Here is a 22,789-nt window from a genome sequence, read left to right on the forward strand (position 1 = left end):
TTTGACTCATATAAATTACTGAAGGACTTGTGCAAAGGATCTTTTTCTTCAAAAGTTTTGCTTTACTTCTGTAAGACACTACTTGCTATCAACCTAGAATGGCTTTTTGCATGAATAATTGGTGTGCTGCTACTAAATACTAGGGAGTCTTATTTTCCTCTTCTTCCTTCCTTCCTCTATCCTGTCTTCCTTTACTCTCTACTTTTTTCCTTTCTTCATTTTCTTTCTTTCTTTTTACTTTCTTTTATCATCAATATATTTAGTTGCTGTGTTTTTTGTTTTTGTTTTTGTTTTGCTTGCAGTTGATTTTCTTTGCCTAACCCATGTTCTCCATGAAATTCTAGCTTTAGCTGGAGGACATATTTCCAAGTGCATATGTTGTGCAGGTCTAGTGCCTTGCCTTCTGAATGCTGGCCAGCTTTTCATACACAAAGCTCTGTATTCTCCGTATCACCATGTACGCTTAACATACCCTGGGCTTTAGTACTAGCTTTTCACTGTGGAATCATCCATACTCCTTTTCACCTTGTGATTTATCAAAAATACCTGTGAATGCAAGTTGATTTTACTTACGTTTATTATATTCCCCGTCGAAACCTTTATTTCTACTGAAGGTTTTCAGACTTTCTAATCTGCCATTTTGTAGGAAGTGGGATCCAAAGTTTTCATTAATATATAACTTTTGTATTGCTTGACTTTCTCAAGGAAGTATATTTTGTATTCTGAGAAAGTATTGTCTTCTATTTTTTTAAGTTTATTTATTAATTTTGAAAGAGAGAGAGAGAGAGGCAGAGAATCCCAAGCAGGCTCTACACTGTCAGTGCAGAGCCTAAGGAGGGTCTCAGACTCACAAACCATGAGATCATGGCCAGAGCCGAAGTCAGATGCTTACTAACTGAGCCACCCAGGTGCTCCTGAAAAAATGGTATCTTCTACATACTAATCTATAGAATAAAATACACATTTTCTAATGTGACATACAGGTGGTCGTTGTTGTTTTCATTATAAATACTATATTTTTAGAAGAGTTTAATATTTATAATTTACCTTATACCTCCTGCTTCCCAGGTTACTTAGGCTCTGGTACTACCCAACAGGTCAGACTCCGGTTAACTAGTTTCTCCTGAGGGCAGACCTTGTTAAATACCGAGAGCTCCTTTGTATTTCAAAATGGTTCCTTTTCTCCTCTACATACAGGAAGCAGGGGGTACTTTTCTCTCAGAGTCTTACTCTGGGAATCTATCTGGTTGAGCTCCTGGAGGTCATTCCCACAGTACTGTGGGAGTCTTCTTAAGACTGTGTCCCCCTGGAGTTTTCAACTCTGAGTTGTCCTCACTGTCCTCCTCTAGCAGGAGGACAGTTACAGCTCTGGTTTTCTCCTGTGCTGGTTCCTGCAGTGGTTTCCACTCCTGAGTCTGCTCTGTTAAGATGAAACCCCCGGATTCTCCTGTCTGTTTCTCCAATCTTGGGGGCAGCAGTTTGCCCTGTATCTTCCCATATAAAGCTTTTCAAGCAGTGGCCCATGATGGATTATCCTTTCTTATCTCCCTCACTTTAAATTCTCCCCATTCCCCTTTCATCCTGAATGTCAGCAATATTGGACTACAATTTATTTTAAAATGCCCTAAGTGCTTTCGGAACACAGCTTGAAAATGACCCCTTCATAATATCTTTTCTGAATTGCTAAGATGCTGAGGCAACATATTCTGAGTTCTATGGGGAAATTTTTATTTTTCATTAATTATTTTTGGAAGAGCACAGTAACTTATATTATTCATTATATTATGCATTTACCTAGTCATTAAAATAGTGTCTTCCTATCTGTATTTATGTATAGCTGTGTATCTTTATATCTTTGTATATTTGGGAAGTTAGATTTATAGAAAGACAACAGCACCGAGAAAGTCAGGATAGTTGTATGAGCAGCAACTGAAGATAATCTTGTTAGTGCAATTGAATATTATATTTAACTTGGAGATTTACTGGAGTCCTGCATAAGGCAGAAAATAATAAATAGAAAAATTCCTGTTAACTTCTTATAGTTAATCCTATAAGTCTTTTTAGAGGAAAAAATTGGACTAATACTAGTATTAAGAGGAATGTATCATATGAATCCTTTTCTCAGGGTCATTGTATCTGACAATAGACTACATCCTTAACAGTGAAGCTAAAGCTATTTTTTTTTTTTTATTGAGGTAAAGTTGAGATGTATAAGTTTCAGGTGTACAACATGATTCAGTATTTTTAAATTATTATTTTTTTAATGTTTATTTATTTTTGAGAGAGAGAGAGAGAGAGAGAGCATGAGCAGGAGAGGGGCAGAGAGAGGGTGACACAGAATCTGAAGCAGGCTCTAGGTTCTGATCTGTCACCACAGAGACCAACATGGGGCTTGAACCCATGAACTGTGAGATTACCTGAGCCAAAGTCAGATGCTTACCTGACTGAGCCACCCAGGCACCCCCACATGATTCAATATTTGTATACACTGAAAAATCATCACCAATAAGTGTAGTTACCATCTAGCATCAAAGTTATAAAAACATTTTTCTTGTGCGAAGAAGAGCTTTTAAAATTTACTCTCTTAGCTAGTTTTAAATATGTAATATAATATTATTGACTATAGTCACCAGGTTGTACATTACATCCCCATGACTTATTTATTTTATAATCGAAAGTCTATACCTCTTGATCCCCTTGACTCATTTTCCAAAAGCACCCCAAACCCCTCACCCCAGCCCCAGCAACCACCACTCTGTTCTCTGCATCTTTGAATATGATTTTGGTTTTGTCTTATTAGTTTGTTTTGTTTTTTAGAGTCCACATATAAGTGAAATCATATGGTACTTGTCTTTCTCTGCCTGACATATTTCCTTAGCATAATATCCTCAAGGTCCATGTGTATTCACAAATGGCAAGATTTCATTCTTTTTGCGGCTGAGTAGTATTCCACTGTATATATTTACCACATCTTCTTTATCCATTCATCTATCAGAGGACACTTAGGTTGTTTCCGTGTCTTGGATATTATAAATAATGTTGCAATGAGCATAAGAGTGCATATATCTTTTCAAATTAGTGTTTTTGTTTTCTTTGGATAAATACTCAGAAGTGGAATTGCTAGATCATATGACAGTTCTCCTGTAAATGTTATTCAGGAACCTCGATACTGTTTTCCACAGTGACTGCAACAATTTATATTCCACTAACACTGTATGAGCTTTCCATATTCTCCACATCCTTGCCCATACTTGTTATTTCTTTTCTTTTTGATAATAGCCATTTTAACAGCTGTGAGGTAATATCTCATTGTGGTTTTGATTTGCATTTCCCTAATGATTAGTGATGTTGAGCATCTTTTCACTTGCCTGTTGGCCATCTGTATGTCTTCTTTGAAAAACTATCTTTCAGATCCTCTGCTCAATTTTCATTTGGATTGTTTGTATTTTGCTGGTGACTTATATGAGTTCTTTGTGTATTTGGGATATTAGCCCCTTATCAGATACACGATTCAGATAAGCTCCTTTCTGGAGGGTACCCGTGAGCAATAGTGAAACCAAGGGAGACAACAAAGATGACAGCCTTCATCTGTGTTCTCTGAGAACACCTCCATAGCCTCTAGATGCTCCAAAGAGTAAATAGGCCTTTTTTTCCGGAAAGACTGGGGATATGTTTCAGTCTGCAACTATGAAGTGCCCTGGAGATAGTAGCCTGACAAGAACAGTCTCTCTGTTTCAGTCCCTTAGGACCCAGAAATGCACCCCCAACCCGACCACCAGAGCCATGTGATCAATAGGTGTCCCCTGTTGTGGACTGCAAGCATCTGCCAAAGCAGTGGGAGAGCACAGGGCCAGGATGCACCAGCTGACTTTAGTGAGGAAGCGAAGATATTTCTATTTTAAATGTGCAGCAATTAAAAAAAAATTCTATATCAGATCATGATAGGTTTGGATTTGTTTTTTAGAAGAGTTTTAAACTTTCTCTAGAAAACAGGTATGTCCTTGGTAATCAAATTTAAAATATAAAGAAAATAGCTTAAAACCTACAACAATGAATTTTTACCACGGTCCACTGACTACCAAATATAATCTTGAAAATGGAGCTTTTGGCGGGGACTCAAAAGCAGTTAGCTCAACATCATGTCCCCTGGCAAATGAGCCATGTATGGTTTCTAGTCCAAACAAGAAGATAGAAAAGCTGTCATTCTATTTTTTGAATTGAAGAAATTGATTGTATTTCACTTCAGATTACCAACCATGTGATAGAGTTTGTCTATAAAAGTAGCTTACACGGGGGTCAAATTTCATTATATCAGTCAGTTTTGCATTGTACAGAAGGCTGAGATAAACAATTTATCCCCAGAGTTCTGTCCCATGACTCATGGGAAATATTTCTGAATAGATAAATTATATTATCAATTGTCAGCTGATATTATCAACTGACTTCTTAATCATCAAGATTATCATTATGATGACTCCTGATTTTCTACACAGTGGGGGATGTGCACACGTTTGTGAATAAATCCTATATCCCCTTTAAAAATAGACTGCACAATAATTGAATGAGTTAGACCAACACGTTATTTGTTAGTACCTCTGTAATTTTAAATAAATGTTGTCTTATATAAGAACATCAACTTGAGAAATAAATCAAGGTATTTCATTGCTAAGAGGAGCTGTGTCTGGTAAGTGACATTATAGCTCTTATATTAAGCTGGTTTCTTAAAGTAAGAAAATATTTGTGTAATCCCCAAGTTTCCTGTACTGTGTGAATTAAATTGTGTCCTGGATTTTTTGTAGGTTTTTAAATTTATTTTGAGAGAGAGAGCAAGAACAGGAACAGAGGAGGGGAAGAGAGAGAGGGAGAGAGAGAGAATCCCAACCAGGCTTGATGCTCAGTGCAGAGCCCGACATGGGGCTCTATCCCATGACCATGAGGTCATGACCTGAGCCCAAATTAAGAGTCAGATGCTTAATCAACTGAGTCACATAGTCACCCCTGTGTCCTAGAAATTTTTATGTATTCCATTATTTTCAGAATTTCGTCTTATTTTTGGTTTTATTATGGTTGTGTTTTTCTTCTAATTTTTATTGACTAGGCATTCTTACTTGCTAGATTCAGACTGAAGATTTTTTTCCTTCTGACTTGATCAAACTTCAAAATCTATAAATTATTCTAATTGCAGAAGACCTCAAATCAACTTTCAAAGAACCAAAAAACTAAATAAAACAGTTTTCACTAAACTTTTTTATTTTAACAAATGTGTGTTACTTGCCCTTTTTTCTCATGATAGAAATTGCAAGAATTGCAGTGTGTTTTTCCCCATGCCAAACAAAATATTGTTAGTCATATGGTTGTGAAGCCATGATATAGATCCAAATCCACAACAACAAATAAATAGTAAATATTATTGCTTTATAATGCAACATGTAAGCTTTGAATATACAGAGTCTCCCTGGCATCTGATAGTAAGAGATAATAGATGTGTCAAGTATATAGCCTTCTGGAATGTAGGAATGGCTGATGAAGAGGGCAGTTGAATGAAGATAGAAACAAACCTTCTTCAGTGAATTCGTTTTTCAAAAAATGTTAAGTGTTCTGTGTTTTTCTTTTTCTTTCAATCATTACCAGCACAAGTGAATTTTCATATGTTAACAGCACTTACATTCATTTTATGTACCCCAACTGGAACAGAGATGGGCCACTTAATCAGTGCTATCAGAGGCATACAAATGTCTTCATTTTTGGAGACTGTGTGTTTAAAACTGTCTCTAGTGCATAGCTGCTTCCTTTATTTCTATCAGTGTTCTTTTTACTAAGAAAATATGTTGAATTATTCAACATCTCAAAAATCAAAAGCAATTTGCTTCATGATTTGAGCTAACTATCAATTGAGCTTTTCTAAGTCAGTAAACCAATGAAAATAATTTCATCACTTGGGATAATTTAGAACCAGTAAAAAAAAAAAAAAAAAAGAACCAGTACAAATTATCAACAGCAACAGAACACCTAATTTCTAATATGACACTATTTTATAGTCAAAAGAAACCATGCATTCTCTATCCTACAAATTCAAAGTTTCAGGGAAAGAAATAACTTGCAAGGATCCAATCAATATGGAAGGGTATACACAACATTTATTACTACATTTTTAAAATGTGGTGACTCTCATCTGAATATTATACTTAATTATAATATTTAACATTTTACATGGTAATTAAAAAATTAGTCATAATGTTTTTTGCAAAAACCTATTGATATCAACTGTACAAAGAATTCCCAAATATAAGTTAACTCTAAAAACTTATGTTAGTCTTCATCCAAGAATTCATGAACATTTCATAAACTGCTGGAAGGAATTTCAATATGATCAAGATAAAAGTATTTGATAAAGCTTAAAAGTCCCTTGAGCTGACTGATACATGCACTTTAATATATGAACTGATTCATTTGCAATGCTTTAATACAGTTTTTTAATAAATGAAATTAAAACGTATGTCAATTGTGAAGTGATGCTGATTGGCAACTCTTGTGCTTGATTAGATAGCTGTAGGGCATTCGAACTGAATCGCTAGATTTCAGTCTCCCTGCTTTGCAAGTCACTACATGCAGATTTGAATAATGTTGATCATAGTGCTATTCCTATATCATATTTAAAATAAATATTTTAAGAAAAAGTCCTTTCACTTCCTTTGAATTTTTTTCAAAATTCTTATTAATTGCTGGTTAATGTTTACTCCTAAATCACATCTTGTACTGAAGGGAAAAAAACAAAATTATTTTTTCTGGCCCATATTAAAGTTTTATATGAAAGAAATATATTGTGTTTTTTTTGTATTTCCAAATGCCCTAGCCTTTAAATTCATTTGATTCAGATATTTTATTTACAAACATTTTTATTCTCAAATTGTTTACCAGTGCAATTTTTCACTTTTATTTATCTATTGTAAACATGTTTTGATAATTAGTGTTTTTATGAATACCTTACAAAATATTTTATTTAAAAGGCATGGCATAGCTCATGCCAATTAAACCTTTTAGAATTGGGTCATTCTGAGGTTATTCAATATTTCAAGTAACTCAAATGTAATAGCTTAATGAACCTCCTTATTATCTTCAAAGGCTTAAAAACCAATATAGCTTTAAAATATGTAATCTGCTCTGAGCAAGACTGCATGTAATTTTCCTTAAAATTACATTTTTTAATGGATTTAGGTAGCAGAATACATTGCTTAATGGCTGGCTTCAGTAGGGTATTCCAAAGAGTCTTAAAAATCTGGACATTTATTATAATTATTTATTTATGAATTGCTGAGTGTATTCTTTGGTTAACATTACATTAATTGAATCTATGTTTTGTAGTGGTTTTAGAGCTTAGTAATACTGCATTGTATGTCTCATTGATCTCCCTTATAAATATTAAAGCAAATGAACTCTTTCCAGTTTGTTAACATAAATAATGTATCTCTGCAGCCTGGAAACTTACTGGAAATTTCTTGCATTTTAAGTAAGGCATTTCTAAACTTGAATACTCAGAGAAAGACAGAGGCCCATTTTCTGATTCAATGTCTTAACCCAATAAATAACCACTAATGAACTTAGTAACTTTGAAAAATGAAAATGAGTTTTTTTACTTACATGTCTACTTTTATCACAACAATTTGAACTTAAATTTGCATATGCAATTTTAATATCAGTTTTAGAAAGGGCATAACAGAAATTCATTGACTTTAGACTACTCCTATTGCATATGTGGCTAATGAACATTCAGAAATTCTAATTTGGTGACTTTGAGAAAACACAGAAGTATTCATCAATATGCATAGCAGTCCATTAAATTAACCTTGTGAAGATACAGGATGCTAATGTGCTCAGTGGCAAAATGAGCAAGCATTCTTTCAATCTGAATTATAAAAGCCAAAGGTCATACTATAAGGCAGGTTTTCCTTGATAAATTTCTGGTTGAAAGGTAGTGTGATGTATATAATCCCAATCATTCCTTAGATAAAATGTCCCAATGGTAAAGAACTTTGAATCCTAGTATTATATGACCTTTAGTAAACAATTTAAATGTTCCAGATTTGTCTTTTGGAAAATGGAACACATTTAATGTCTCCTTAGATCTTCTTAGGATTCTGAAGAATTCTAATTTTAGACACTGGAAGCTCATTCAAGATGAGGCAATTAGAAATAAAGTAAAGAAAAAAACAACAATGAAGGAAGTAAAGCTGTTAAGAAAAGAAGAGAGATTAGTGAAATGAAACATTGGAAAAGGTAAATGACAAGGGAAGAAACACACTTCCCCCTTTGTGAAGAAGCAATCCAAAGCAAGCAGACCTGTATGAGGTGTTTGCTGGGACTCCACGGCCCAGAGGCAGCAGCACAAAGGACGAGGTCTGGAGCACACTGGTCACCACCGCCTCTGTCAGAAACATCACAAAATTGAACACTTGAAGTCGGGATAGAAAGCCAGAGGGAAAAAAATATGCTGGTTATGTATATATGTGACAAAGCCAAACAAATAACTATCCTTCTTAACCATTCAGAAAAAAAAACCCACATCCCAAAAAGGTAAAAGATAAAAATTGAATTTCACATTATACATAAATTGACCCTATATATTTAAAGTATAGTTGATGTTATACTTTATGTAGAATGCTACCTCCATTTTATTTCACTAAACCAAACTGAAATAGCCACCACCCACACCATGACTTCATGAGGTTGAATTTTGAATGCTCTATTTCCTTGTAAAATCAGACTTTTTAATGATGTCTTCATCTCCAACTTTTATTCTAACAGATCCATTTACATTACTTCCTAAATGTGATTAGATTCTCTAGAATTTGGAAGAATTTAAGTTCATAATTACATATTAGATAAATTGAAGGATGTTGACTAAGCATCTTTTAAATTTTTTTTTAAGTTTATTATATTTATTTGGAGAGAACAGGGAGAGAGAGCAAGAGAGCAGGGGAGTGGCAGAGAGAGGGAGAGAGAGAATCCTGTCAGTGTGGAGCCCTACCCCCAGGTCTCGAACTCACTAACCCTGAAATCATGACCTGAGCTGAAACCAAGAGTTGACGCTTAACCAATGAGCCACCCAGGTACCCTTAAATATCTTTGTAAAAAATAAAAACATGATGGAACTAAGTATGTGTAAGTTGCTTAGTTGAACCAGGTAAATGTCTCTTCCTCAGTAGTAAAATCACCTTTCATTAGAATGAGTTTATATTTGGATAATCCCCATAAGATCTTTCATGTTGATAGGGTAAAAATTCAGGGAAATATTACTACAATAAAAATGCAAGATATCACTTTTGAAAATTTCTGTAAGTAAGACACTAGTTTTTGTTTGTTTCTTTATTTTCCATACATTTATAACCTGTTTTTTGTTTGTTTTGTTTTAAGACTGTCAATGTGACCTAGTCCAACAACAGATGTAGCTACTCTGGGAAAGTGTCTATAATTCGGGCATTTAACTGGGTAAGGTAACTTCAGTTAGGATTCCTTGAAAGTCAGATTTATGTATATGGTAGATAAATTGATGTTTATTGCTTAACTATCTTATACTGATTGATTTTTGATACATAATATCTCTAGGAAGATAATCCCAACAAACTGTAATCTTTAAGGTACTATAACTTTATTAATGCCAGTAGTAAAACTATTTACTTTATGGAGACATATTATAATATCAGAAACAAACCATAATTATCAGACATGATGAACATGGTAGGATGATGTACAAAATTTTTAGAAAGAAGAAAGCATAGAATCTTTATACTTGAATTAGCACTTTCTTTCCAAAACCTTTTTGCCTTATGCCTACTTCTCAAATCTTCTTATATAGCTTCTGCTCCATGTTAATTTAGCTACCCTGTGCTCATTTGCATCTTTTACTTTTCAAGCACAGATTTAAATCTATATCTATATATCGCATATGAAAGTACTTAAGTCTAAGATGGGAAGAGGTTAAAACCTTGACTTTTACAAGTCAAGCGATCCAATTTTGACTCAGGAAGCAAAGAAGACTCTTAAAATATTTGATTTTTTTAAAAAGACATCTTCAATAAATATTCAGTTGTAATCAGCCACCGTTCTAATTTGTTAAGTCAGAAAACCATTACAGTTTCCCCTTTAAAGTCATTCTTTTTTTTCACATATTTACCTAATTACCATTTACAAAGCACATAACATTCTTATAAGTCTGATTCACATTTGAAAGAGATGAAGTGGTTATAATTTCACAATAAAAATCAGTCCTGATAATTACAGTATTCAGCCTGGATACATGGGTATTCATGCATAGCTGGTGAATAATTGTGGACAATTCGAGAGTTTATAGAATTTACAAAGACTTACTAATGCAAAAAAAAAAAAATCAGGAAATAGGAAGCCACGCTATTTGAATGATGTTATCTGCATAATCTTTCAAATTCATATCGTTTCTGAACAAGCATCACAACTTTGAGGATATATGTATGCTTTAGTTTATCTTCCTTCAGGCACAGACTGTACATCAAAGCAAGAAAAGAATTGATAATCATTCACATTCTGTTCAGTCAGTAAAGAGCTTTACCAAATGATACGTAGGAAAAAAAAGATTGAATTCTTATATAAAATGAGCAGTCATTAACAACAACAGTATTAAACAATTCATCAATATTTATGACTCTTCTCCGTATAGTTTGATTAATAGTCTTTAAGAAACCTCATTATTTAAATGATTTGTGAAGGGTGAGGTTATTTTAAAGTCAATAATTTTTTTCTCAAATGTATATAAATTCTCAGGCTGGAAGCTACATAGTTTGTGGCAAATATAAAAACATTGCTGGGAATGCTCAAGTCAATGAAACATTTATTAAGTTCTGGGTATATTTGAGTCATTGCTTTAGGCCAGGGTGGGGTTGGGAGGAAGTGGAAGCATGCAGAATCTGAAAGAAGGGGCAACATAGTCCCCACAAAGAGAAATGCGAAACGTTTTTAAAAAAATAAGATATGCCGACAAAAAAGAAAATACTCTAAAGAAGCAAAGCAACATGTAAAATTTCTGAAGTTCAGATGTAACTGTAAAGTATTACAAGAACCTATTATTTTAGAGTACTACTGTTCTGAGAAACCTGTAAATTGTGTTGAAGGACAGGTAAATTATAGCCTATAACAAAGGACCAGGTACTACCATAGGAGAGATGAACCAAGATGTTAATTGTCTCTATTATGACTTTCTATAACTTTGCAATATGTATCAGGGATTTTGAAATGTCAAGTCAAAATTTAACTGCCTAAACAAATAATTTTAAGAAGACAGAATTGTGAAATACTGCAATGTAAAAGATGGTTCTATGTTAGTAAAACAAACTGCAAAACTATGCATTATACAAATCTATTTTCTTCTTTGAGAAGTGTGGTACGTAAAATAGTGTCCAAATGCCTATGATTTCACATTTCTGTTATTATAAAAATGCCTTGAAATACAACATCTGTAAATATTTACTTACCTGACAGAATGTAATATTTTAAGAAAGGTTTGCATACTATTTCATTTGAATCTCAGGTAGCTATAATTTTGTAAATTGTGGGGTTTATTACGGAGTCAACTTAGGCTACAATCGCTTTGCTCAGAATTATTTTACTATATGGTCCCATGTTAGTGTTGATGACAGGCTAAATTTCTGTGAGGGTGTGAAGGCAGAAGTGAAATAGGAGCCATGTTTTTATACTGTAAAAATTGAAGGAGGATGACAGTCTCCGTGATAGCTTGTACATGTCACTAACGTGTTTGGTCATCTTGTTGGCATTAGTCTAATGTGTTTGGTCCTCAGCTGGAACTGCAGCTTCTCTAGTTCCCAAGTGATTTACTCCTTCATCTTCTCTGATCTTGGGCCAGGATAAAGAATGGCAAATACTCCCCAACTAGCCCCCAAATTGTGTAAGACCTAAACACTGTGATAAATCCTTCATACGATTTCATTCACAGTGGTTTTGTGGTTTCACAAGACCCTAATTTTAGGGTTTCACAGACCCTAACTTTAGAAAAATAAGTAAACTAAAAGATTTTACAGGAACAGAATCTTAATCGTGGGTTCTTTGAATTGGGTCTGGGTTATCTGGATGTGGTTCTGTCCCTGATTATATTTAAAAACATGAATGACAGGGGCACCTGGGTGGCTCAGTCGGTTAAGCGCTGGACTTGGGCTCAGGTCATGATCTCGCAGTTTGTGAGTTCGAGCCCTGCATCAGGTTCTCTGCTGACAGCTCGGGGCCTGGAGCCTGCTTTGGATTCCATGCCTCCCTCTCTCTCTCTGCCCCTCTCTCGCTTGCGTTTTGTCTCTCTCTCTTTCTCTCTCTGTCTCAAAAATAAATAAACACTTAAAAAATTCTTTAAAAAGCTTAATGACTGTTTCCAGTGGTAAAACGTCCATTGGTAGTCTATGGCATGAAGTGTCAAAGCAGTTACTTAAATTATCACCTGTAGACACTTGTATTAAGTATCTATTGGACAGGCACCTGGGTGGCTCAGTTGGTTAAGCATGAGTTCAGCCCAGGTCATGATCTTGCAGTCCATGGGTTCAAGCCCTACATTAGGCTCTGTGCTGACTGCTCAGAGCCTTGAGCCTGCTCCAGATTCTGTTCTCCCTGTCTCTGCCCCTCCCCCCGCTCGGTCTCTCACTCTCTCAAAAATAAATAAATATTTTTTAAAAAATGTATCTATAGGAGACAAAACTTTGGAGGATCAATGCTGTCATGGAACAGTTTCATGAAAATAAGGAGTATAATGTTGTGGGTTTTTTTATATTTCTGGATTTTACTAGGTGTCATACATAAAATTCTAAGATAGTTTAAAAGATTCCTGTCCTTTAGTGTTCATGATTTGTATAATACCACCCCCTTGCATGAATGCAGAAGTTGTGAATATAATAGAATATCATTCTTATGATTAATTTACTAATCAGTTGGGCTTTAAATAATCAAAAGGAGTTTACACTATGTGGGCTTGACCTAGTTGGCTGAGTTCTTTTTTATTTTATTATTTATTTGTTTATTTATTTATTTATTTATTTATTTTTTGAACGAGAGGGTGGGGAGGGGTAGAGAGAGAGAGGAAATGAGAGGGAATCCCAAGCAGGCTCCACACTATGCGCATGGAATCCCATGTGGGACTTAAACTCACGAACCATAAGTTCATGACCTGAGCTGAAATCAAGGGTCAGACACTTAACTGAGTGAGCTGCCCAGGCACCCCAAATTTGTGGAGTTCTTAAAACAAGGTGAAATAAACAATTTGTCTGCTGACTTTGAAGGAGCAAACTGCAATGCAGTGGAAAGAATCCCAGGGCAAAAAACTGCTAATAGTCTCTAGTAGCTAAGGATAGCCACTGGTGGACCACAGGAAAGAAAGCAGGGAGCTCAGTCCTACAACCAAAGAGAATTTGGCTTTGCCAGCAATCCAAATAAGCTTAGAAGAGGACCCTGAGTTACAGATAGGAAAGGAGGCCCAATGGAAAATTTATTTCAACCTGGTGAGACCCTGAGCAGAGAAACCAGTTAATCTTTGTCCAGATTCCTGATTGACAGAAACCTTGACATAACAAATCTGTGTTGCCTTAAGATACTACTTGTGTGGCTATTTGGGAGAGGGGGGGAATAATAGAAAATTAATAGGGGTGCCTGAGTGGCTCAATCGGTTAAGCATCTGACTCTTGATTTCATCTCAGTTCATGATATCACAGTTTGTGAGTTCAAGCCCCATGTCGAGCTCTGTGCTGATGGCTCAGAGCCTGCTTCGGATTCTCTCTCTCCCTCTGTCTCTGCCCCTCCCCTGCTCATGCACCCTCTAAATAAATAAATAAATAAATAAATAAATAAATAAATAAACTTAAATTTAAAAAAATTACCAAGTAAAGAGATTTTGTTACCTAGAAGTGAGGTACTACTGTAACAAATACCTAAACACGTGAGAGAGCCTTTGGAATCAGGCAGTGGGCAGAGGCCAGAAAAATTTTGGGGAGTATAATAAAGAAAAGTTAAATTTCCTTGAACAGACTGCTAGTAAAATACAGGCTTCCAGGATGCTGCCAGTGAGAGCTGAAAGGATGCAAGGAACATGTAATTGTAAACTGAAGGAGAAAGCATCCTTGTTAGACAGGGACAAAAAAGTCAATGTTTAGAGAGTAATGGGGCCTTGAAAATTGTAATGGGATTATGCTTTTATACTTAAGCCAAGGACTTTGAATCCTTAAATTTTTGCTAAGCCTCCTTTACCAGTCGAAACACTATTTTCTCCCTATCTGAGGAGGTGGTCTACTTTTGCCTGCAAAAAACTTTTATAGCCTCCCTTGTGGTACTATTATTATTTAAGGGACTTCTGATCTTACTCCAGGCCTAACTACCCACAAGTCATTACTTCTAGATCTATAAATGGACTTAAATTCCAACAAGGCCAGAGAATGATGTACAAAGTGTGACTCATGAGAAAGTCTGATATACAAAAGGATTACCAAGATTTTGCAAATGTATATAGACAGAAGTGTAGGGAACATGGGTTGAAATCTATTCTCAAAGTGTTGAATCAAATTTGAGAATATGTTAGATCAGGCTGAATTTAGACTTCCAAAATAGATATTACACATCCAATTCATCTCAATATCATATCAATGTTCAAGAAATTTGAGCATGCAATAGCTTGGCTAACTGGCTGGAGAGTACCATTAATATTTTTCTTGTTTTAGACCCAATTCTGCACTGTACTAAATGAAGGAGAAATACCAGACCTTCTTTAGTTTGCTGTAGATGAAGATATCCAAATGCTGGAGTAGACTGGAATGCTTGAATGGATTTATCATATAAAATTTGCTAAGTACGTCCCACAGAGCTTACAAAGGACAGTCCTTGCTAAATCTAGAAAATACATTCATGAGTGGAACCCTTCTGTGCTTGAGTAGTTCTATGACGGGCTATTCTTTGTAAACCAGAAATGATAGTGGGAACTATTGCCACAGAACTGAGTCCTCCAAGCTCAATGAGGATAATCAGGCCTTGATCAAGTTGTGACTCTTAATGGTCAAAAACAAGGAATGCATTTTTACCATAATGGGTGACAAAGTCAATCCAAAATCCTAATAATCTGATGGGCAGAAATTTTTAGAATTGACTGCTTGAACATTGTATCTCTAAACTGAAACATATGGGTAGTCTACTAAATTCATATGAGTAACTAAGTGTAAGTTTGGTTAACAAAAGTATTTAAATCACCCTAATAGATAACTGCAGTCTCTAAATTAATTCTAATATTGAAGTGACTTCATAGACCTATAGTCTCTTGATTGAAGTAGAGGCCAAGTCTTTCCATAAAGCCAAAAAATAAATACTTAAAATTTCTTCCTCCCTTCCTTCAAATAACCTGTGACCATTTACTAGGGTAACTGAGCATTGGCAAAGAGAAAATAATCAGACTTTTGAGAGATTTCTGGACTCTGTCTCTGAAGTGACCTTAATCCTGGACACCTGAAATGCCATTGTGTTCCGCCAGTCAGATTTGAGGCTTATGAAGGTTAAGTGAGCAATGGCATTTGGGCATGTTCCCATTTCACAGAGGGACTGCTGGATCCCTGAACACATCCTGATGTTATTTTCCATAATTTGGAACAGTCACACTTAGCAACTGGCGGAATTTCCACATTGATTCCCTGGGCTCTTGTAACAAGAAAGGTCAAATAGAGACCACTAGAACTGGTTATATCTACGAAAACGGTAATTCCAAATCAATCATAAGGATGTTGCCAAGGTTAGTGCCACTCTAGAAAACTTGAACATTACATGGGGCGCGTGGGTGGCGCAGTCGGTTAAGCGTCCGACTTCAGCCAGGTCACGATCTCGCGGTTCGTGAGTTCGAGCCCCGCGTCAGGCTCTGGGCTGATGGCTCGGAGCCTGGAGCCTGTTTCCGATTCTGTGTCTCCCTCTCTCTGCCCCTCCCCCGTTCATGCTCTGTCTCTCTCTGTCCCAAAAATAAATAAAAAAAATGTTGAAAAAAAAATTAGAAAAATAAATAAATAAATAAATAAATAAATAAATAAATAAATAAATAAAAGAAAACTTGAACATTACAGGGGTGATGATTCATGCTACATTCTCCTTCAAGTTGTCTATATGGATCATACACAATCCAGACGGATCTTGGAGAATAATGGCAGACTATTATCATCTCGATCATTTATTGACTCCAATTGCAGCTGCTGTTACAGATGAAGTTTCATAGCTGGAATAGATTAACATATCCCTCAGCTAGTACTTGGTATGCAGCTATTGATCTGGAAAATGTTTTTTTTTCCTCTGTATTTGTTGGTAAAAACCATCAGAAGTGCTTTTCTTTCAACTGAACATACCTGAAATACATCTTTTCTGCCCTACCTTATAGCTATGTAACTTCTAATCCTACAGTATAGTCTAACCTGGAGCAACCTTGCTCACCTCTCCATGCCACTGGACTGCTGTTATACTGATTTATTACATTGATGATATCAATGATATTGATGCTAACTGGACTTGGTTATTAGGGTGTCACAACTATTCTGCACATCTAGTTAAAACAAATACATCACAAAGCATGGAAAATAAATTCCTCTAAAATTCACAGGTCTGGAAAATGTTGAGAGATCACTTGCAAGTTGAATGACAACCTGCTTCCTCCAGCCTCTTCTCTCTCTTTCCCATTTACTATACCCTTTTTCCACAAGGATGATTTAATCACATTATTATCTAGGAACTTATGTACTTATTCTATAAGAAAACTTATTCAACTTCTTGTTAATTACTCTTTCTTTACAAGTTAAACAAAAATTTCCCCTGTTATCCCTTTTTCTTCTTTCAGTGGAACAGAATTTAAAATACTTATAAGAACATCTGCTTTAAATAAGACTGTATTTCAGCATTTCCTCCTTATCCTCTTGGAATCTTTACAAAAGCATAAGAATGTATTTTTGAATTTTTGAAGAACTCAGAAGTCTCATTTTTAGAGAATCTTGGAGATAAATATAATCCCAAACTCAAAAATACATATTGGGGCTGCCAAAAGCAGCTGAGGCTGAGAGAAGTGAAGTTATCTGGAGAGAAGTGAAGACAAGAAGCACAGCAAATGATGAGGACTCTCCTTGACACAGCTCAAAGAACTACAAGAAAAAAAATCTACAGTTCAAATGCTCATTCTGAAGTCAAAAGCAGTAACAGATAGAGGTACTGGTTTGATGCAAAGAAGCAAAGGACATATAGTTACACAAAGAATTGCAAAGATGGGCCATATTTTGGGGGACCAGCCTGTCTCTATAGCAACAAATAGTTTCCCAATCATGAGCACACAGCTGCCTGGAATAAAGAAGTCATATTGCATGGCCACATGAATAAGTGTTGACTAACAAGATATAAGCTGAACTGCCTGGAAATTTGGAAAGATGACTCAAAAGTTCCTCTTGTCCCCTTTCTCTCCTGCTTCCTCCTCTTTAAGATTCTGATGTTGGGGCGCCTGGGTGGCGCAGTCGGTTAAGCGTCCGACTTCAGCCAGGTCACGATCTCGCGGTCCGTGAGTTCGAGCCCCGCGTCAGGCTCTGGGCTGATGGCTCAGAGCCTGGAGCCTGTTTCCGATTCTGTGTCTCCCTCTCTCTCTGCCCCTCCCCCGTTCATGCTCTGTCTCTCTCTGTCCCAAAAATAAATAAACGTTGAAAAAAAAATTTAAAAAAAAAAAAAAAAAAAAGATTCTGATGTAATGCCAAAGTGATTGAGTAGATAAGAAGAGCTGCATAAGAAATAAATAAGCTTTACTCCTGTTTAAACCAATATTATTTGGATTTTCTTTAGAATGGCAGCTAAACCTTATCAGAATAATTATAAATATACACGGGTTCATATTGACGGCATTTCCAAGAGAAAATAAAAAGTAACAATTCTGACCATTTATCACTTAACCTGGAAATTTTTTTATATGAAAGAACCAGTAAAAGTGTATAGGTTAAGCATAGATATCATAAGCAGCAGCTAAGGCAGGTCCCAAACTGTGCTGGCTTTAGAAGACTGTCATTGTCTCATGAAGTTCCACCCTCTTTTGTTTTTGAATGTTTATTTATTTTGAGAGAGAGAGAGAGAGCGAGCGAGCACATGTGCACATGTGCTAGTGGGGGACGGGCAGAGAACGAGGGAGACAGAGAATCCCAGGCAGGCTCTGGGGATGTCAGCACAGACCCAAATGTGGGTCTTGATCTCACAGACTGTGAGATCGTGACATGAGTTGAAACCAAGAATCAGATGCTAAACCAACTGAGTCACCCTGGTGCCCCTAGTTCCACCCTCTTCTTAAAATTGCAACAAGACCTTTAGATTTCACAAAAAGAGAAACTCAAAATGTAGGATCATTATGAAGAAGTCACACAGACATCTATACTTTTCATCCAATGACTTAAAAAAATTCTTCATCTGTGTCAATTTTAGTTTCTGTAGAATTGGAAGGTTGTCCCTGGTAGTGACTGTGGGTCACCTCTCCATCAGTTCAATCATATTGATGTGATTTGAAGTGGGGGTTAGAACCAACAGTTAAGAATTTTTGAGCCATTTTTGGTGCAAAAGGTGTTTTTTGTTAAAATATGGGGGATAGGACCTGTGGGCAGAAAGGAGCATTATGAGGAGCAACTGATCATATACTTTGAAGTTGGGAAGGGTAGAGACAAAGGAAGTTTCCAAAAGAATTTTCATATGTTAAAGATTTATGGGATCCTTGGAGGCCTAACTATTGTCAAGCTAAGGTTGTTTTTTTTCTTCAACAAGGCATTAACATTAAGATTGGGAGTTCTTGGAGGAATGTCATACTCTGCCTGTCTCAAGTATTTGTTAATAGCCTGCATGTTATAAGGAAATTTAATTTTATCTACATTTTTTTTTTGCCTTTGCATTTTCTTTTTTTTTTTTTAATTTTTTTTTCAACGTTTATTTATTTTTGCGACAGAGAGAGACAGAGCATGAACGGGGGAGGGGCAGAGAGAGAGGGAGACACAGAATCGGAAACAGGCTCCAGGCTCTGAGCCATCAGCCCAGAGCCTGACGCGGGGCTCGAACTCCCGGACCGCGAGATCGCGACCTGGCTGAAGTCGGACGCTTAACCGACTGCGCCACCCAGGCGCCCCAAGCCTTTACATTTTCTGCATCAATATGATAATCTTGTTCTTCAAATAACTAGCAATGAAGAAATGGGCAATGAAATCCAGTATTTTTTGGCATTTTTACATTGTATCTGAGGATTATTAGCAACCAAAAATATAGTAAATAATTAAAGTGAAGTTGGTTTATATAATAGGATGTTATGCATACATGCATAACTCAGAACAAATTATTGAGCAACAAAAAGTAAAATGCACTTGTGTAAAATATAAACAGACATATTCATGAAACAATATCATACAATTACAGATAAGCATACACATGCACATCTATTACACACATTAAAGTGAAAGCCTACAGTGGATAGTGTGCCTGAAGAAAACATTGGTAAAGATAGAGCTAAAGAAAAATGCTAACAGGAGAAAGGGACCTTGTTTAGGTTATTGGTTTCCATTTACTATAGGTATGGTTATTTTTTGGCTTTGAATTATAGAACTAGAAATGTGTGTGTGTGTGTGTGTGTGTGTGTGTGTGTGTGTGTGTGTGAGAGATATTTTGTTTTCCTTTGTTATTTTATAGAGACATCTGACCAATATCACTGAAGACTGAGAAACAGGGTCGTTTCTCTGATTATAAAGTCAGATTTGATGAGGAGATAAGGCAAGTTGAGGGCAAAGTACAGGCTAACAGCACCTCCCCCCCCACCCCAGGTGGAATATGTGTGATATTCCTTGGACATTCCTGGCTACCTAAGAGCAAAGGAAAGGAGTTTAAGTGCTTGCCATGGTGGTGTGGGAAACAAAGGCAAAGGAAAAATTTAATTATCTTACTATCTACAGCTCATTGACAAGTCCTTGAAACAGGCAGAGTGATCTTCCTGTAGGAGCTCAGCTTCCTCCAATGATCACACTTTGCTAGGGGCAAAAGGCAATCTTGGCTTAACATTATCCTGAACCCCCAAGGATCCTTTCTGTGAGTCTCCTTAAACATATAAAAATTCCTTTGCAAACCTCCTTTTTTTCAACTCCCCTAACATATATGCTGATAATCATATTCCAAGCTTATGGCCCCCTGATATACATCTGAAGGGTCTCATGACTGAGGTTTTACTAAATGGTAATAAATGGTAATTTTCCTAACAGCAGCTAGCCCCTCAGAGCCCTGGAAATCTTGCTTCCAAAATTCCTTAGACACTTACTTGGTATAATTCCTTATACCCAACTTGAGGGTATATAATCAGTCACTCTGCACAACCCCAGTGTAGCTCTTTCTGCCCACAGGTCCTGTACCCAAGCTTTAACAAATTCACCTTTTTTTTGTACCAAAGATGTCTTCAAGAATTCTTCCTTGGCTGTTGGCTCCAAACCCCACCATCACCCCAAAACCCCATCAAGATTTATGTATCTATGCATGTTCAATGGCAGATGCCAACCCTGTGTGTGTAAGTATATACATGTGAGAGCACACATGTGTATTTTGCATGAAAGAGAACACACTGAAGATTTTAAACAGTATCTACAGCATCTAAGCCCTAGTTTTAGAAGGCTGGCATGTATTCTAAATTCTTTACATTGCTAGAATAAATTTTCCTTTTCTATGATCCCAGATCTTTTTAAAGCCTAGTTTTTGTCCAAGTTATATATGATATTTCAATTTCTGATCTTCAAATATGGATGCTATTCCTCTCCTATGTATTATAACCACCTCAGACTATCATCATTATTATTATTATCTTTCTCAGGAAAACTGAGTTGATATTTCACTAATTTAACAAATGTTACACATAATTCTAGGAGTATCACATTACTGGTAGGGCTCCCAATTTCTACATTTGAAATTGATGCTACAAATTGTAAATGAGTCTGGGAATTTACTTAAATTTCAGCCTGTCTTGACACCAAATGTTAAAAAGAGATTCTATGCATTGCATAGAAGGTTGGATAAAATTGCCACAAGAAGAAATTTAGGCAGGTTCTCAGTTAAAACCCTAAATCAGCTGAACAGTTACATTGAACTCTTAGATGAACATTTCTTAGGAATTTAGAGAAGATGTATAACAAAAGCATCTAGAATACAGAAATGCTTGCTGCACATCAGTGCCGGTGTCACAACTAGTGCAACACAGCCGGCTGAGGCGCCAGCACAGAATGCACAATGAAGTCTGAGGCATCAAGCTGCAGGCAAAGCAGGTATGAGCGGAAGTAAGATCACTTCCATGTAACCAGGGACCACTTCCCTAACAACTGTAGCAGTGGGTGATTTAGAAAATGCATAACAAAAGCATGAAGAAAGAACTGTAAGAAAAAAAATCCATTAGCAATGAAATTGAGCAGCAAATTTGCATTCTTGTCCTGTATGCTGCAAGACTACATAGTAACCTTATTAATGGTGTTTAAACTGTGCTTAAATTACAATTGCAAATAAATGAGTGATTTATTGCATTTGGGTTAAAAGTGTGTTGTAATCAGAGAAAAGCAAGAAATGTCTTTCAATATTCTCTAATAAACCTGATTGAAGAATACAAAAGCAGTAAGTTCACCCTCTTCCTTAAATGGTTTAAACAGTGGAAGAAGCAAGTCACGTGCTTACTGTAAAACACATGTTTGATTGGGTCTTTTATCATACTCTCAAATGTCATTTTCCTGAACACTTTCCTTTTTGATCTTTGGCAAGGAAAGGATATATAATATTTTACTAAAAATATGAAACATATACTTCAGTAACAATTAAACACCGAGAAGGTATAAATATGCTTTAACTCTTCTACAGATTTACTTTTATAGATCAGGTAATGAGCTGATACGATCTCTAACGCACCAATTTCTTTATCCCCAAAACATTTTAAATAATTTTATAGTGCAGGTACAGGGCATAGGATCAATCATGTGATGAGCTTATTGTTTTCATTTATGGTTTGTATAACTTGTTACAAGTACATTGTTGTATTTTCTTTATATTCTGATGTCTCAAAATGATGCATTAAAATTGCAGCTTGTTTTTGTTTTCCACTTTTTAAAAACATTTTCCTCTTATCTTCCATTCCAAAGGAAGAATCTGGCCTTTTGCATATCTTTGCTTAAGAAGGTTTTACAAGATAGGTAGGGGAAGCTACCTCAAACAAGTCTCATTTTTGTATGTATGTGAAAGCTCCGGCTTATTCATGAGACTTTGCTAAGTATTCCACTGGAGAAGTGCCTTATATTTTGGAAGCCATTTCACTGTTAATAAATTAACTCAAAACAACTCATTATGCTTGTCAAGTTACATGTTATCACAAAACATGTTCCTGTTAAATATTTGCAAAATTTTTAGCAAATTTTAGTGCATGGGTTGTTTTCAACATCTTTGAATATTTTTGAAGTTTTGGTTCAGTTTTAATTTTAATATGTGTGTGTGTGTGTGTGTGTGTGTGTGTGTGTGTGTGTGTGTGTGTTTAGATCTCAGACCATTGATTCAGCCAATTAGCTTTGGTTTTGAATGCCAATGTGTATGCATTCATATTTCAGACACTGAACATCTCATTTCTTTTCAATATACACCAGCTATACATTTGATAAGGTCAAGTTCTATTTCTGGATTAGGATCAAAAGTGTGTTGAAATTAAGAAAATTTCATGATTTACAAATGTATTGACATCCACCCTTTGTAA

General features: G+C 35.9%; 1 long non-coding RNA gene across 2 annotated transcripts in view; it reads right to left on the reverse strand.

Annotated features, from left to right (window-relative positions):
- Nucleotides 1-22,789, reverse strand: part of LOC147584674 (uncharacterized) — an 85,061-nt gene that overhangs the window by 50,087 nt on the left and 12,185 nt on the right. Inside the window, exon 3 of one of the 2 annotated variants that reach the window (XR_015255764.1) lies at nt 6,116-8,422. The exons of the other annotated variant lie outside the window; for it this stretch is intronic. This is a non-coding gene — a long non-coding RNA (uncharacterized LOC147584674). Of the gene's footprint in view, nt 1-6,115; nt 8,423-22,789 lie in introns of those variants that run through there. 2 annotated transcript variants of the gene reach the window in all.

This window comes from Puma concolor, chromosome A1 (genome assembly GCF_028749965.1).
Source record: "Puma concolor isolate L17-30 chromosome A1, mPumCon1.1.hap2, whole genome shotgun sequence".
In the NCBI taxonomy this organism is placed as follows: Eukaryota; Metazoa; Chordata; class Mammalia; order Carnivora; family Felidae; genus Puma; species Puma concolor.